At 53.5% G+C, this 15222-nt stretch overlaps 1 long non-coding RNA gene across 2 annotated transcripts; it reads left to right on the forward strand.

The window, feature by feature from the left end:
* The first annotated feature begins 769 nt into the window (after positions 1-769).
* Positions 770-12035, forward strand: LOC113930933. 2 transcript variants are annotated; one of them, XR_003522630.2, is made up of 3 exons: positions 770-906; positions 7429-7562; positions 8583-12035. It is a non-coding gene; the product is annotated as an uncharacterized LOC113930933 (long non-coding RNA). The 2 variants fall into 2 exon arrangements; XR_003522631.2 differs by having other exon boundaries at positions 777-1154.
* The last annotated feature ends 3187 nt before the right edge of the window (positions 12036-15222 follow it).

Genomic DNA, 15222 nt, shown 5'->3' on the forward strand with positions numbered 1-15222 from the left:
GAGAGAATTAGAAGGGGTTGGATAAGAATTTGTTAGGGAATGGATGAATAAACATCGGGAAGACTGAATGCGTGAATGGACGAATGTATGAATGACTCGGGAGCGGCAGGCGTCGCCCCCTAGGGTAGCCCTCTTTTCTCGGGGAGGGGGGGGAGCGAACCCTCTTCTCCCTGGTAGGTCTCGTCAGGTCGGGGGCGGGGCTCCTGCCCGGCCCAGGCCGGGGCGGAAGTCCCGCCCCTCAGTAGCCGGGGTCTTGCTGGGGGCGGGGCCTTTCGAGGTCGGGGGCGGGGGGTGGGTGTCAGAGGCGGGGCCGGACGGGGCCGGACGGGGCCGGGGCGGGGCCGGACGGGGCCGGGGCGGGGTCGGGCGGGGCCGGGCGGGGCCGGGCGGGGCTGCAAGGGTCAGGGAGTCCAGCCCCGGCTGGGGGAGGCGGGGCCGGAATCTGTGCACCCACACAGCCAACCCCCCCACAGTCTGCGGCCCCACCCGAGGCGTGCTCTCTGGAGGGGCCCCTGCCTAGATGGCCAAGAAACTGCTACCTCGGGGGTGGGAGGCAGCAGCCGGGCCAAGTCCGACCCCAGCCAGCTAGTTCACTTGCTGTGTGACCTTCGTTGACACGGGTCTCCGTCCCCGCTCCAATTTCCCCCATCCGCTTTGGCATGATAAAGTCAACTCTTTCCCAGGCAACCTCCAAAAAAAAAAAAAAAAAAAAAAACCCGAAAGCAAAACCAAAACCTGATACCTGACACCACTGAATAGATCTTTAGGAGGAGCAGAGAGCTGAGTCAGACGGAAAAGTCGCCTTACCCAGCTCCTTCCCAGCCTTCGGTTTCCTTATCTATATAACGGGTCGACAGTAACTGCTCCCACGCCCACAGGAGGGCCGCGCGACTCGAAGGGGCTGTGGTACGTAAACTGCTTTGCAAGCGTTGGGAGCGAGTTACTCTCACTCTCGGAGGCCCGGCCCTTCCTGAGGCCAGCCCCGCACACCGCCGCTCATCGAGTGGTAGGGGCAGGGTCAGAGGGCCGCCGCCTGGTATATTCCTGAGCCCGTTCCACTGCAGCTCGAGAAGCTACGCTAGGTCCTCAGTGTTGAGGGCCTCCTGGCCTCAGGCCTGCGGGGAAGGAAGTTTTTCGAGAAGGAAATGGTTGTGGTAAGACAGAATGATGGAGCAACTTCGCGGGGATGCGGGTGAAAAGCTCCCTGCTCCAGGCGTGTTCTGGTCGTGAACATGGGGCAGCCACCGAGTGGCTGAACACCAGAAAGTACCTGGTGTTCACCCAGTACTTCATAGGGCAGCAGCAAGCCTTAGCTTGAGGAGCCTCAGGCCAGCCACTCGGGCCTCAGAACCTTCCTCTGCTCAGAGCCGTTTCCCAGGGTTACACAGAGGCTAGTCCACCACCCAAGCCTCTCTTCTCCTCCTCCAAAGGACGGCCCTGGGAAATAGCCTTGGGAGTTAGCTCCCAACTTGCCAGGTGACGTGGGAGGGCTTTCCCCTCTCTGGGTCTCAGTACTGGGTGAGAGTGAGTTGTATCTCATCATCCAGTGGCGTGATCTTGAACCCAAGATCTGGTGGCCAAGACAAGTAATTTTGTAAACTCTGGGGTTGGGGACAGTAGAAAGGCCCAGTCCCGTGGACAGATGAAAGGACACCCAGGATAGTTGGAGGGCTTGATCACTATTCACTGCACAGCTTGGAGAAGACCCAACCTTCCTGTGTTTCTCCTTCCTCATTGGCAAAATGGGGACATTCCCTTTCAGGCCTCTCGTTCCTTTTTTGTAAAACAGGAGGGGGATGGGCTCCAAGGGTCTCGGGTCCTGTGATTCTGCTTCCTAGCTGTGACCCTGGGCAAGCCACTTCACCCCTCCATCTTAGAAATGTTTTAGTCTCTCCATCTGCCCAATGGGCATTTTACCCCTCCCCACTTCTCAGGGTTACTGAGTTCAAATGGGGTGAACAGGAAGAAAGTGGACACTGATATAGGCACAGTCCAGCTTCATCTCCCCCCACTTCCTGAGGAATCTGGGGTGTGCTGTTTCTTTGGTGCTGGCTGGAAGTGACCTTTGGAATCCATCCCCCTGAAGTTCTTCTGAAAGAGCTTTGGTGGCTCTCTATTGCCCAAACGGGATCAAGGACCAACCTCAGCGTCCATTCAAAACCCTCTCCCACTCATACCTGATTCTCCTCACCCTCCAGGACACACCAATAACATCCTCAAACAAATCTTCTTCCCCCAGCCCTTAATTCGTGATTTCAGGGTCCCAGCTGTACTTGTCATCAAGATCTGCTCTTCCTCCAACTGTTCTCGAAATTAGAGAAGGCTATCCTCACATACCCAGGAGCTGAAGCCTGGAACCTGGAGGGTGTTATCCTCAACGCCTTTTCCTCCTCACCCACATTTATCCTAGCCCACATCATGAAGATTCTGTTCTCTGGGAGTCCATCCCCTGTGTCTCTCATAGGTACCCCCAGGACTTTGTGGCACATTACTGAATAGCCACACACCTTCGCTATGCTGGGCCCTGTGCTGACGCTGGGGGCACAGAGGTGGGTCAGTCTTTATCCTTAGGGGCCCCAGGCCAGTGGGGAGAGGGTCACGTAACCACTCTCCTGGACTTGCCTATTCAATTGCTTTACATTTTAAGCCCCTACACAGGAGAACATGGTAAGACCTACAAACATGGGTGGGAGAGAACTGGCCTTCTCCCTCTCTGGGTCTCTGTTTTGCCATCTGCATAATGGTATGGAATGGATTCGAAGAAAAGATGGGTGGGGGCTTTTCCAGTTCCAACAATCTTGGAAGCAGCGATTCTCCAAGCCAGGGAGCAGGAGGGGGAGGGAGGGAGATGGGAGACCTAGACACAGCTGCTCAGCTGCCCCCTGACTAAGGAGGAGGGGGTCCCACTCCTGCCAGGCCGTTCCTTGGAAGTCCCACCCCCTTGCCCTCACCTCTCCTGCCAAGGCAGTGTAAAGCCTTTGTAAAGCCTTGCCTGAAACAGAGAAGCTGCTGGTTAGCTCCTTCCCAAACCCTGCTGGGCTATCTGGCCCACTGCCTAACCTGGCTGGTGACCGGCTGCTCTCTCCGGCCGGCATGGGGCTGGAGTCCAGGCTGGGAAAGGAGAGCCGCGGATCTCTGCCCCAGGGCTTCTGCAGTGAAGAGTCTGTGAATCGGACAGACCTGGGTTTGAACCCAGCCCGGCCACTTTTTAGCTGTAGGGCTGTAATATTTCATTTTATGTGTCAGCCTGACCGGCTCACAGGGAACTCAGACTTGTACCAGCACTAAGTGAAAACAGAGGCTTTGGGCAGTTTGCTGACTCACTCGGAGCCTCTATTTTGAAATTTGTGAGAAATGGAAATCATAATTCCTTGCACAAGTACCACTCCCTCCTTTAGAATTCCCATTATTTATGGAAAAGAGCTCTGAGTCTTCTTTGCAAGCATTTCACTGCTCTTCTCCACCCTGCCCCGGGCCGCCTTGCGAAGGCTCATTTCCCCATCGCTGACTGGATGGGCTAGCTAGACACCGTTCCCTTTCCAGCCCCCCCCCAGCCTTTGCACCAGCTGTTCCCTTCCCGTAAAACGCATGCCTAGTCTTGCCTTTTGTCTAGCTGGTAAACTCTCACGCACCCCTCAGGGGCCATCTCGGAGGTGTCCTCTTAGAGCCTTCCCTGACTCCCTTAGGAGCTGTCTTTGCAGTGCCTGGCACAGCCCTTGGCTGTCACATTATTTATGCCATGCTGGGGGTGTGGGGCTGTGTGTCCTCCTCCCCGGACTCTGAGCTCCTCATCTATGTACACAAGAGGGTGATGGTTTCCCTTTCTTTGCGTCGCTTCAGTGTTTTTCAGTTTACGAAGTACTTTTTCAGATCCATGATTTCACTTAAAGTCACAGCAACAGCGGAAAGGAGGCAGAGCCAGGATTACAAACCCCCAGTTCATCCCCAAACAGGGCTTTTTTAGAAAGAAAAACTTGGGGGGGGGGGTCGGGAGCAGGGTTTGGCTCCCGAGGCCTACAGCTCAGCAGGGGCTGGAAAGGCAAGGCCAGGTTGGGTTGGGAAGGGTGGGCCCCAGGCTGGCAGAGGGTGTGAGGGCAGATGGAGGCCACAGGAGAGGGGCAGGTCTGATTCCAGATGTGTCCCTCTCTGTGGGGTCCTGGGCAGCTCTCCTCTTTTCTCCATCTTTAATCTTTAGCTCCATAAAATGTTGCTTGGAAGGCCAATGTGGAAGGCACAAGATAATCATGGGGTGAGGGGCCTGGGAATGAAAGGCCCTGAGGAACTTCACAGACGCAGCAAATACGTGCACCCAGATGGACTCAGACACTCTAGCTGTTCCTGTCTTTCTCACGACTCATCTGTTATTGTGAGAACCCCCATCCCCGGGGCCAGAGTATCCAAAGACCCTTCATCAGAACTCGAAAATCCTCTCCTGGAGGGCCCAGAGACCCTCCCACTGGGCCCAAAGAGACCCATCCCAGTTCAGGGCTTGAGGGCCCAGTGCTAAAAGGCTTAGAGCTTCCTACAGTCGATAGGCCTTTCTGATGGTGGCGCCCACATCCCCTGGGGAGGACTATGTGAACTTTGTGTGGGGCTCATGCTCTATTTCATTCAAAAGCAGTGCTGTTTGCATGCTCAAGGGCAGAAAGAACCACAATCCGGTGCCTGCTGTGAGCTCTGACTGAGCAAGGCTGGGGAATCTGCTTGGGGTTGCTAGACTCCCTCAGGCTCAGCATGGGGCTGTCCCCAAGTCAAAAATATCTCTTGGGTCGTTCTCACGTCCCTCCAAGAAGTTCTTTTCCAGGAAAGTCCCTTGGGTGTCTGTCATCCCAGGGATGGCCTGACCCAAGGCAAAGCCAGGAAAGACAGCAGTGATTTTCCTCCACGATTTTACCGTGTAGCTCAGAGCCCAGGGATGTGGGTTCTTGTCCCGGTTCTGACTTGCTGTGTGGATGGAGGTGAGTCATTTGGACCTCCTAGGTTTCAGTTTGCCTCTGAGTGGGGATTGTGGGCCCCACCCCACAGAGGATCCAGTAAGCTCAAAGATATGGACGTTCCTTGCTGTTGACATTTGAATGATGGGGGAAGATTATTGATGGGAGGTGGTGGGCTGGCAGTCAGATCCCCCTTCTGGCCAGATGATCGTGGACAGGCTTCACCCGCACTGCTTCATGGAGGAAGCCGGCTGCTCCGCGTCTCAAGTTAGAACAGCAACAACACTTGCTTAGGAATAATGCTTTTCCTGTCTGCCCAGAGAGGCCGGCTTCCTGTTATAAAGCTCTCCAGCTAAATATATTTTTCTAAACCACCCAAATAATCGTAAATAATTCATCATTGGCACCCCAACATGTTTAGCGCCTGTCCTCTCAGCCAGACTATGGGCTCCAGGCAGGAACCCTGTCTGACCTGTCCTCCAGAGGTCAATATGGGGTCTGACCCATAGGTGCTCAGGAACTGTTTCTGCAGGTTCTTGGAGTTCAGCTGCTCACTGGGCTGTGGGAGGAGCCCAGAAGATAGAGGATGAGGCCCACAAGCCTGAGGGGTCTGCGTGAATGGGTTGCTCTAGGAAGGTCTTTCCCTGAGACCAGAGGGGAGGGAGCGGCCCAGGAGGCGGGATGGCTTTGGCATCAGGGGAAGGGAGGAGGTGGTGAGGGCAAGCTGAGATTCCAGAGGCTTTACCTACGCCTCCACCTTACCCCACCCCCCCCCCGGCCCCCCAGATGCCTGTGAGGCCTGTGGGTGGGCCCTGCTCTTTCTAGCCTGGGGTAGCCTGGGAACCTTCAGACGTGGCTCTGCACCTGGTGCTTACTTCAGCCCCCTGCTGCCTCTGGCCTGCCCCTTCAGGTCATCTCCTCGTACTGACACCCGCTCCCCTCCTGGCATCTGCCACGCGGAGCATGCTTCTTCCTCCACAGATCTGGTCCTTTCTCCCATGAGACCTTTGTACACACTGTCCCCTCAACAGCAGTGCACACCCCTTCTCTGCCTGGAAGGTGCAAGACACACTCAGCTCCACGCTCTGCTGTTGGGAAGTCTTGCCGGCCACTGCAGGGAGAGTGAGTGGCTCCTGCCTTGGGGCCCCCTAGCCTCTTGGGTCTCCTTCTCTCTACACAGTTCAGGACCTACCACATGGGGCTGTGAATGGTTTCCTATCTGTCCCCAACCCCACAACCACCTGGGAACCACTTGAAGGCAGGGATCAGCTCAGCTCCCCATGGCGGCCCCGTGCACACAGCACAGGTTCTGGCGCTGGGGAGAGATCCTAAGTCACTGAGGGCCTGGGTTTCTTGGCAGGAGAGACTACTCTGCAGTAGCCACAGTATCTGAGGCAGTATGTGGCCAGAAGATCAAGGACAAGGGCAAGCTTATTTATTCACCGTCTAGGAAACAGAGGTTCATGAAGGGGTAGGGATTTGCCCAACATCCCATAGCACATCAACAACCAAGTGAGGCCCCAAGCCCAGGGGTCCCGATGCTTGGTCCCCAGCTCTGGGCTGTAGCAGCCATGCACAGTGTCCCTGCAGCAAGCCAGGGTGCCTGGAGGCCCCAGGGGCCCTGGCCCGGCAGCTGCTCATTCCACACTAGCTCAGCCCTTCTGGCCGGGCTCTCAGCCAACTGCAGCACGAGGCTCTGTCTGGCTGCCCCGGCCAAAGGTCGCTGTCAGCAATTTGGGGAGGTGACCAAGCCACTTCCCTCTGGGTGCCTCAGACACGCACAGCGAGGCCTGAAACAGTGTCTCCACTGGGCTATGGGCTCTTCCAGGCGGACAGTGTCCTCCTTGCCAACCTGATTAAAACTAAGCTAACAGTCTGAAGAGCACACAGCAGAGTCTTGTAATATGCACTCAACAAACATTCACTAGCATAGCATCATTATCACTACTGTGATAACGAGGAGCATCCAGGTGGCCCTGCAGGGTGTGCATCCAGGCTCCCCCGCCTACAAAGTTAAGCAAGGTACTTAGCTTCATTATGCCTCATTGTTTTAATCTTTAAAATAGGACTGTGGGAGAATTAAATCAGTTACTATGTGAAGGGTAATTAGAACAGGGCCTGTAAGGAGTGATCACTGGAAAAGTGTTAACTGTTGTTATTAAGTGGCTCAAATCCCTGGACTAATAGAGCAGCTTCCTCCCTGGACTCTATCCCCTCTCCTCAGCATTAAAACACAGACTGACCACGTCATCCCCCTTCTCTGTTTGCGAAGCTCCAATAACGGGCTCGAAGACCTGTGTCCAAACTCCTCCGCACGAGGGTCGAGTCTGCTCCTCCTTTGCCCCCGGCTGCTTCCCTGGCCTCATCTCCCAGCCCCCTCCCATGCCTCCCAGGCTCCAGTCAAAACAGACCCTTGCTGTCTCCGGAGCATGCTGTGCTTTTTCATGCCTCAGTGCCTTGTACAAGCTAGAGTCTTTCCTTCTTCTGCCCCCAGAAAGCCCCCGCTTGACTCTCAAGGCCCAGTTGGGATGGTGACTCTGCAGGCCTTCCCCATGGCGCCCAGGTGAAGTCGTCGCTCTGTCCTGTGTTCCCACCATATCACTCGACACTGCAATTACCTGCTGACATGTGAGTTTCTCCCTGGACTGCCCTGTGCTTCTTGTATTCTTTTTGTCTGGCTCAGCACCAGCAGGCCGGAGCGGAAGTGGACGACTTCCAGCCACCCATCCAGATGCAGCTCTGGGTCTGTTAATGTGCTGGGCACTGGGGGAGTAGAGGCTGAGGCTTGCTCTTTGTCCCTGAAGGAGCCCCAGTCATTTGGGGAGGTAGGACAAGTCTGTGTATTTATTTTAATTTAATGTAATTTTATTTTATTCTATTCTATTTTTTTTTTTTAAGTCTCTGTATTTATAAATAGAAAAGTGCCAGGTTGCTTGAGTTGGGTGCGGGCCCAATGACATTTCCAGGGGATGAACTGGAGGTTGCCAGGTGGGTGTGGAGAGGCAGGAGACCCAGGGAGAAGACATGGTGGAGTTGATTTCGGGGACCTCTTAGTGGTTCTGTTTTGCTGGAGCATAAAATAGAAAGGGGAGATGGAGCTCGACAGGCCTCTGTGTGGCCAGCTACTGAGTTTAGACTTTGTCCTGCTGGTGACATCCCTCCCCTGCCCCCTATTCTAGGAACTCTTGGCCTGGGGAGGGATTTCTAGGGCATTTCTTTGTTTCCCACAGGAGCCTTGAATGCTCAGATAGGAGCCTAGAAGGGATAAAGCAGTCCAATTTGTAAAACCTGTTTATCTGACACAAACACTTTCTCCCCAGTGACTGCCTGGCAAACTCCCACTCATCCGTCACGCTGTGCCTCAGAGGTCCCCTTCTTGGAGGCCTTCCACAACCCGCCCCGGGCTAGGTTTCTCATTCCCTTCTTACTACCTTTTCTTCGTCTCTGATTTTAGACCTGTCTCCCCTGTTAGATTGGGAGGTCCCTGAGGGCAGGCACCGTCTCGTTCATTTTTGTTTCTGGGTCCAAAGGGCTCAGCACAAACAAGAGTCAACTTTTTAGTAAGTTTAAGGTGCACAGCAAGATGGCTTGATTCAATTCATTTTTTGAATCGATAAATGTGGTGGTATTGCTGTGTCTGCTTTGCAGATGAGAAAACTGAGGCTCATCGTGGAAGTGACACATAGAAGACTGCATAGTAAGGGGCAGAAGCAGGACTGAGCCAGGTTTGGGGAGTCCATCCGGTGGGGAAAGAAGGCATGGCTTCGGATGGCTAAGGCTGGAGCTTGGCACACTTTCAAAGGAATCATGCCTCGGTTCTGATCCCTGTTGCCCTGCCAATGGCAGGCCTGAGAGAGCAGGGGAGAGACATACATTGGGCACATACTGTGTGAAGACCTAGCTTGGGACACTTTCACATATAGAATTCTATTTTATTCTGATAGAGGCATCACCACCTCAATGTACAAGAGAGGAAACTGAAGGGCACAGGAGGGAAGTGGCTTGTCCACCATCTCCCAGTGAGGGAGAAGCAGAGCCGAGATCTGAATTCCAGGCTCAGTGTCTCCGCACCTGGGGGTCAGGGGCTCATATGAACAGGAGCCCAGTGAGGACTCTGGAGAGGGGAAGACCGTGTAGTTTTGGGTGGGACTGGGGTCCCACTCCTAGGTGGTGTCCTCTGGCTCTGGAGGCACCTCCACCTTGCAGTCTGGGCCTCTGCCCGGGGCTGTCACTCCCGCTGCTCTCCTGGTCTCCCCGGAGCCTTGCGGGACTGCATGGTTGCCACTGCAGCCTGCGGCTTCCCCACACCTGAGCCAGCCTGAGCCAGAAGCAGGTGGCCCGGGACCAGAGGAGCGGGGGGTCAGGTGGGGGTGCGATGGGGTGCGGGGAGCCTGACCTACAAGCCCTAGCCAGCACCCTGAGGGATGGGGGCTCTGGCCCACTCCCATCACAAGGTCACAGTGACTTCCTTTTTGTCTCTCAGCTGCTCTGAAGAGAAGGTGTGTGGACTGGGGTGTAGAAGAGGATAGGACCCCAAAGGCCCCGCTGGGTGGGGCTGGCATTTCCATGTCTCACAGGCTACAATTCTGACAACAAAACCCCTCAATTCCTGCAGGGCCAGCAAGTGCCAGGTTCTGTGCGGAGAGCTCTATCGGGACTCATTTATTTCCCACAACAGCCCTGGGAGGTGGGCACGCTACAACCCCCACCACACAGATGAGGGAAATGAAGCTCCGAGAGGTTGAGGGACTTGCCCAGGGCACACAGCTAGGGCGCAGAGAGGCTGGGATTGGAGCTCAATCTAGCTCCGGAGCGAATAATGTACTTTTTTAAAAAGATTTTATTCATTTATTTGAAAGAGAGATAGCGAGAGAGAGCACAAGTGGGCAGAAGGAGCAGCGACTCCCCGCTGAGCGGGAAGCCTCATGTGGGGCTCGATCCCAGGACCCTGAGATCCTGACCGGAGCCGAAGGCAGCTGCTTAACCGACTGAGCCACCCAGGTGCCCCGCAAATAATGTTCTAGCCATGTCATTTTTGCAGTCCAGACTCCGGGGTTCTAGGCTCAATTGCATTCTTGGGCAAGTCTCAACTTCTCTGGGCCTCAGTTTCTCCTCCTATGAAGTGAGAGGAGTGGGGCGCCTGGGTCTCATCTCAGCAAGGAGTCACTGAGATGATGCATACAGAGGGTTTAGTGTGACGTGACACATGGGAAATGCTCAACACATCACCTTGGGATGCCCTTCCCTCCTCCCGCCCACCCCCTACTCCCTACCCCCTCCACGAAGCTGCCCTGCTGACTGCTGCAAGCCCTCACTCGCTGCCTCCTCCTCCACAAACTCCTGCGACCTTTGTGCTGCACAAATAGGCATGTTTGGTTGAGTTGGATTCCTGTTGCTCACCTCCCCAGGATCTAGACTGCTCTCACTTCTCTAGAGTCTCAATTCCCATTGGGAATTCACATGGTTTCAGGGAAGCTGATTCTACTTCCTCCTACCCCCCCACCCCTCATTCTAAGGGTGAGGCACATGCTCTGAGCTAAGCCACTGAACAACCTCTGCCCCTAAGGGTTAATCCCCAGGTGGGCAGGTGACCTTACTCAGTCCACAGTGAATCTCAGGAATTCTGGGACACAGATTCTATTTTCTCTGTGGCTCCAGGTGGTGTGGAGTACAAATGTGAGGTATGGAACTGCTGCAGCCATTTTGCTATCATAGGAGAAACCAGCCTGAGGATGACGCTGAGGGTGCAGAGCTAGGAGACTAGCAGAGAAATGGAGTTCTGATCAAACCATGCCTGACTGCTGGGCTCCGATAGGCTTTTCAGTTTCATGAGCCAACAAATTTCCTTTATTGTTAAGTCGATTTTCTATTATTTGCAACTAAAATCAACCTGATTCAAACACTATCTAGTCAAACAATGTTGTTACCAAGAGATATTTATTCACTTATATATTGATCAGGCCTCTGCTCTACACCAAACACTATCCTGGGTGAGGAGTACTGATGTGGTCCCATCCTCCTCAAAGGCTTACAGTCCGATGGAAAGAATCAGGGATTAAAATGCCTGCCTTGGGGGCTCTGATGTATGTAACCTGCTCAGCATCCACCCCCCCCCCCTTTAAATAGCAGAACCCTGACTTTTCTTTGGATACCATCTAAAGACCTGGTCAACTGACCAGGTGACTGGTCTCATTCAGTGATGAGTCACTGACAGTGACTCATTCAGTGATGGGCATGAGAGTCAGCCCCGACACTGTAAGCTTTGAAACACAGGTCCTGTACTTCTGGGGCTTACTAAACTGGGGAAACATAAGGCTGGGGTTTCCTCAAGCTGAAAGAGTGCTAGGACTAGTTAATCTCTGAGTGCTGGTAGCAACTGACTTCTCTGACTTCACTCCTTCATTCAACCAGCTGTCAGTGCCTCCTCCCACGCCTGAGCCTGTGCTGTAAGATGGGGAAGGAGGGATGAAGAGAATGTGGCCGCTCCTTTTGAGGTCAGTCTAAAGAGAAGGACAAATGAATAGGTAATGCACAACACAGCGTAGCTAAACTAGGACTCACCAGCTTAGCTTCAAGGCATTCATTGTTGTTGTTAATTCTGTGACATGTTACACATAGGAAAAATTAGAAGACTCAAGAAAGGTTTAAAAATAAAAATCTCCTGGGGCACCTGGCTGGCTCTATCAGCGGAGCCTGCGCGGTTCTTGATCTCGGGGTCGTGAGTTCAAGCCCCACATTGGGCATAGAGATGACTTAAATAAACAAATTAAAAAAAAAAAAAGAAAGAAAGAAAAAGAAAAATCTCCCTTAGTTCCACCACTCAGCTATGATCATGGTTAATATTTTTGTCTACAATCTTCCAGATGCTTTTCTATGTGCATACACTTAAAAAAAACCCCAACTGAATGCAATGTGGCATATTGAGTTAAATCCTGGAACAGAAGAAAGGGCACTAGTGGAAGAACTGGTAAAAACCAAATAAAGTCAGAGTCTAATAATGTCCCAATGCTCATCTCGGTTTTGGTAAATACCATGATTATGTTAACAGCACGGGAAGCTGGGTGACGTGTATGCAGAAATCTCTGTGTGCTATCTTTGGAACTTTCCTGTAAACTTAAAATTATTCCAAAATAAAAAGTTTACTTAGAAAAAATGAACTCGTTCTCTATTGTTTTGTAATCTATGTTTATTCACTCAATAGTTTATCTTGAAATTCTTGTCTTAAAATGATTTATTTCATGATCGCGTACTATTCCATAAGTGAATCATCATAGCCTATCTCCCCTTTGTTGGAAATTTAGGTTGTTTCCAATTCTTATTGTTATAAAAAATGCTGCATATACTTATACTTAGTCATTTCCCTAGGATATACTAACAAAGTGGAATCGCTGAGCCAAAGCCGGCAGCTAGGAAACACACACTGAGCACCCAGACCATCAGTGTTCTCAGGCCCCCGATATACATGAATTTGAGGCCTGACAGGCACACCGACAGAGAGGCACTGCTCTCATTCCTTTATTCTAGGGCAATTTCCAGAGGTTTTCATGGGATGAGCCAACAAATTCTCACCAGAGACTCTCTCAGCCCACTGTAGCACCTTCCTGGTGTCACGTCCAACTCAAGGGCGCACGGATCTAGCCCATCCCATGGTGCTGCTCGCGGCTCCCTCCTGTTCTGGCCTCCAGGAGGGCCGTTCCTGCAGGCAGCCACTGGAGCGGGCTGTGGAATAAGAGCAGGTAGCCCAGTCCCATGTGTGATTTCGACCACAGCCCTTGTTTCCGTCTTCAACGACAGAATGTCCTCCTCTCCGTGACCTTTGGTCATTGTGGGGGCCATGTCCATCACGACCCGGTAGGCTGCCACATCAGCAACCCTGAGGAGACTCAGATTCCCGGCCCCACCCAGGGGCACATCTGGCCACTCAGGAAACACCCCAGTGACGAGCAACCTGTTCTGGTCTGGTGCAGTACTCCAAAGGGGATGGAGGGCACTGGCACTGGGGAACAGGGATAAAGATATATGGTCTGAAACACCTGGTAGCCATGACAGGGTCCTTTTTTCCTTGGCAAAGAGCCATAGGAAAAAAGGTAAATAGGATCATTTATTGGGCTATTTTTCAATTTTATGGACTGTGCCTCCCATAGATGGGTGCTATGATCCTCCTTTTACGGATGAGTTCACTGAGGCTTGGAGGTTAAGCGGCTCCCAAGGCAAGCGGCGAGCTATGTCAGTGCCTAGATCTAACCACAGGTCATCTCTGTCACTGCAGAACCCATGACCACATCCCTAGGCATGTGACTGAACACAGAGCTGACAATAAAACCAAGAGACTCCCTTCTTTTCGGTCCCACCACAGCAAAGGGTCACCCAACTCACGGTCAAAGCACTGATGCCGTGTGTTTGGGAGAGGTGGCAAATATGGCGTGAGGGCCAAACTTAGAGCGGCCATCAACTCTGTGTACATATCCTTGTCTCTGGCTCTTCCAGGTTATTGAGCGGAAAAAATTCCCTTCTGTTGTCCCTATGCTTCATTTGAAAAACACGGTTTCCAAGCACCCTAGGGGTTCACTAGGTAAAAGCAGCCCTTAGTACCTGTGGCCTCTGCCGGGAATGCCCTGCCCTCTGGGTGGAGCCACTCCAGTCCCACCTCCTCTACCTCGAAGCTACCAGATCCTCTCTGCAGTCTCACCTCCCGTACCCACGTAGTAGCCCTTTCTTTACCCCCCACTTCTTTCCCGGAATAGACTCAAGGCAGTTGGAAAGACTCAAGACATGTCCAGACACATTAACACTAAACAAAATGACTGAGGTTGGGTGAGGTGGGGGAGAATTTTATTAAGAAAGCCTGACAGAAGAAAGCATAGCATCGAACACAAGGGGTCTCCTCACAGCCAGGGCAAAAAGCAAAAGTAGAAAATGAAGCATTTCTTACCTAGTAGAATGCAGACCAACTAAACAGGAAGCAAAATGATCTCCTAGCTCTAAGCTTGGAGAAATCTGTCCCCAGAGTCTTTATCTGGGGGACCCCCTACAACGTAATGATTTGCCCCATGGCAATTTTACCCCCAAAGTGCAGAGCCGTTCAGTCGGGGGGTTACTGCACAGGACCTGGTCCTGCCCCTGCCGTCTGCCACCTTGCCTCCCCACTCATGCCTGCTCTCTGCTGGGGGCTCCTCCTCTTGCCTGGGTGCCCCGAAGGGGTCTTCTGTGAGAGAAGCTCATCATCACACACACACACATCCTGCCCTGCAGGACTCTAAACACAGAGCTGCCATGTCCCCGAGGTGTTGGCAGGACAGCGGTCCCTCGGGATCACGAATTCCTCGATGCCATTAGCTGTGCGGGGCTTCGGTCCAAAAGGAATGGCTGTGACGTGGAGCCAGTGTAGACATCTTCCTGCTGCCGCCCTTTCCAGAATGTACTGGCGGGGAAAACGGACTCCTCTCTCCCCCCGTAACTTGCTCCTCTGGCCTCCTGGAACAGGAGTGGTTCCCGGAGTTCTGCGAATCCAGCACATTGGAGCTTCAGCTCCCACAGCAGGGAAACAAAAGAAGGATGAAACCGAAAACAGTCTTACCTGAGGCAGCGCTCCCCACTCGGGTCCGCCACTGTGCCAGGCAAGCCTCCTCGAGTTTCTTCTCCTTTCATCCCGATCCGTGGCTCGTTGACGCCGCTGTATCACGAGTGCCTTCAGAGGGTTTCCCCGCTCCCAGCCGAGCGTCAAGGCCACGGAGCAGCGGTGGAAGGCCAGGGTGTGGAGCCACGGCCGGGCGCATTCCCGGCTCCTGCCGCTCCCGGGTGTACGAGCCTCAAAGTGCGCCCGCGGCCCGCGGAAATAAGGCCAGCGCTCACTCCCACAGGCTTACCAGAAGTGGCAGCGTGGACGCAGGGCCTATCATCCAGTAAGCGTAAGGTCACGCGAAACGATCAGTAATTAGGAAAATACAAAAATACGGAATTCTGCATATAACTTTCGAGGGCTGTCGCCAAGGCTTGCGTTTCCTCTCTGCAGGCCATCAGCAACATCGCGGGCGTCTGCGGTGTGCCGGGATTCTGGCCACCGGTGTTGCCAGCACACCTGCGGGGCAAGCGGCCATTTCTGTTCTACTGTCGGGGAGGTACCTTGCCCGGGGTCTCACGGTGGAGGAGGTGTGGCAGGAGTCTGTCTTCTGACTCACTGAGTAGTCTTCCCAGGAAACACTGCTGAGGCTAACTGCTGAGGCCTCCTGAGCGCCAAGGTTGCCCTTCGTTCTGTCTGCAATGTTCTGTGCCCACAAGACAGCCTGGG

The sequence above is a fragment of the Zalophus californianus genome, chromosome 4, assembly GCF_009762305.2.
Source record: "Zalophus californianus isolate mZalCal1 chromosome 4, mZalCal1.pri.v2, whole genome shotgun sequence".
NCBI classification, from domain to species: Eukaryota; Metazoa; Chordata; class Mammalia; order Carnivora; family Otariidae; genus Zalophus; species Zalophus californianus.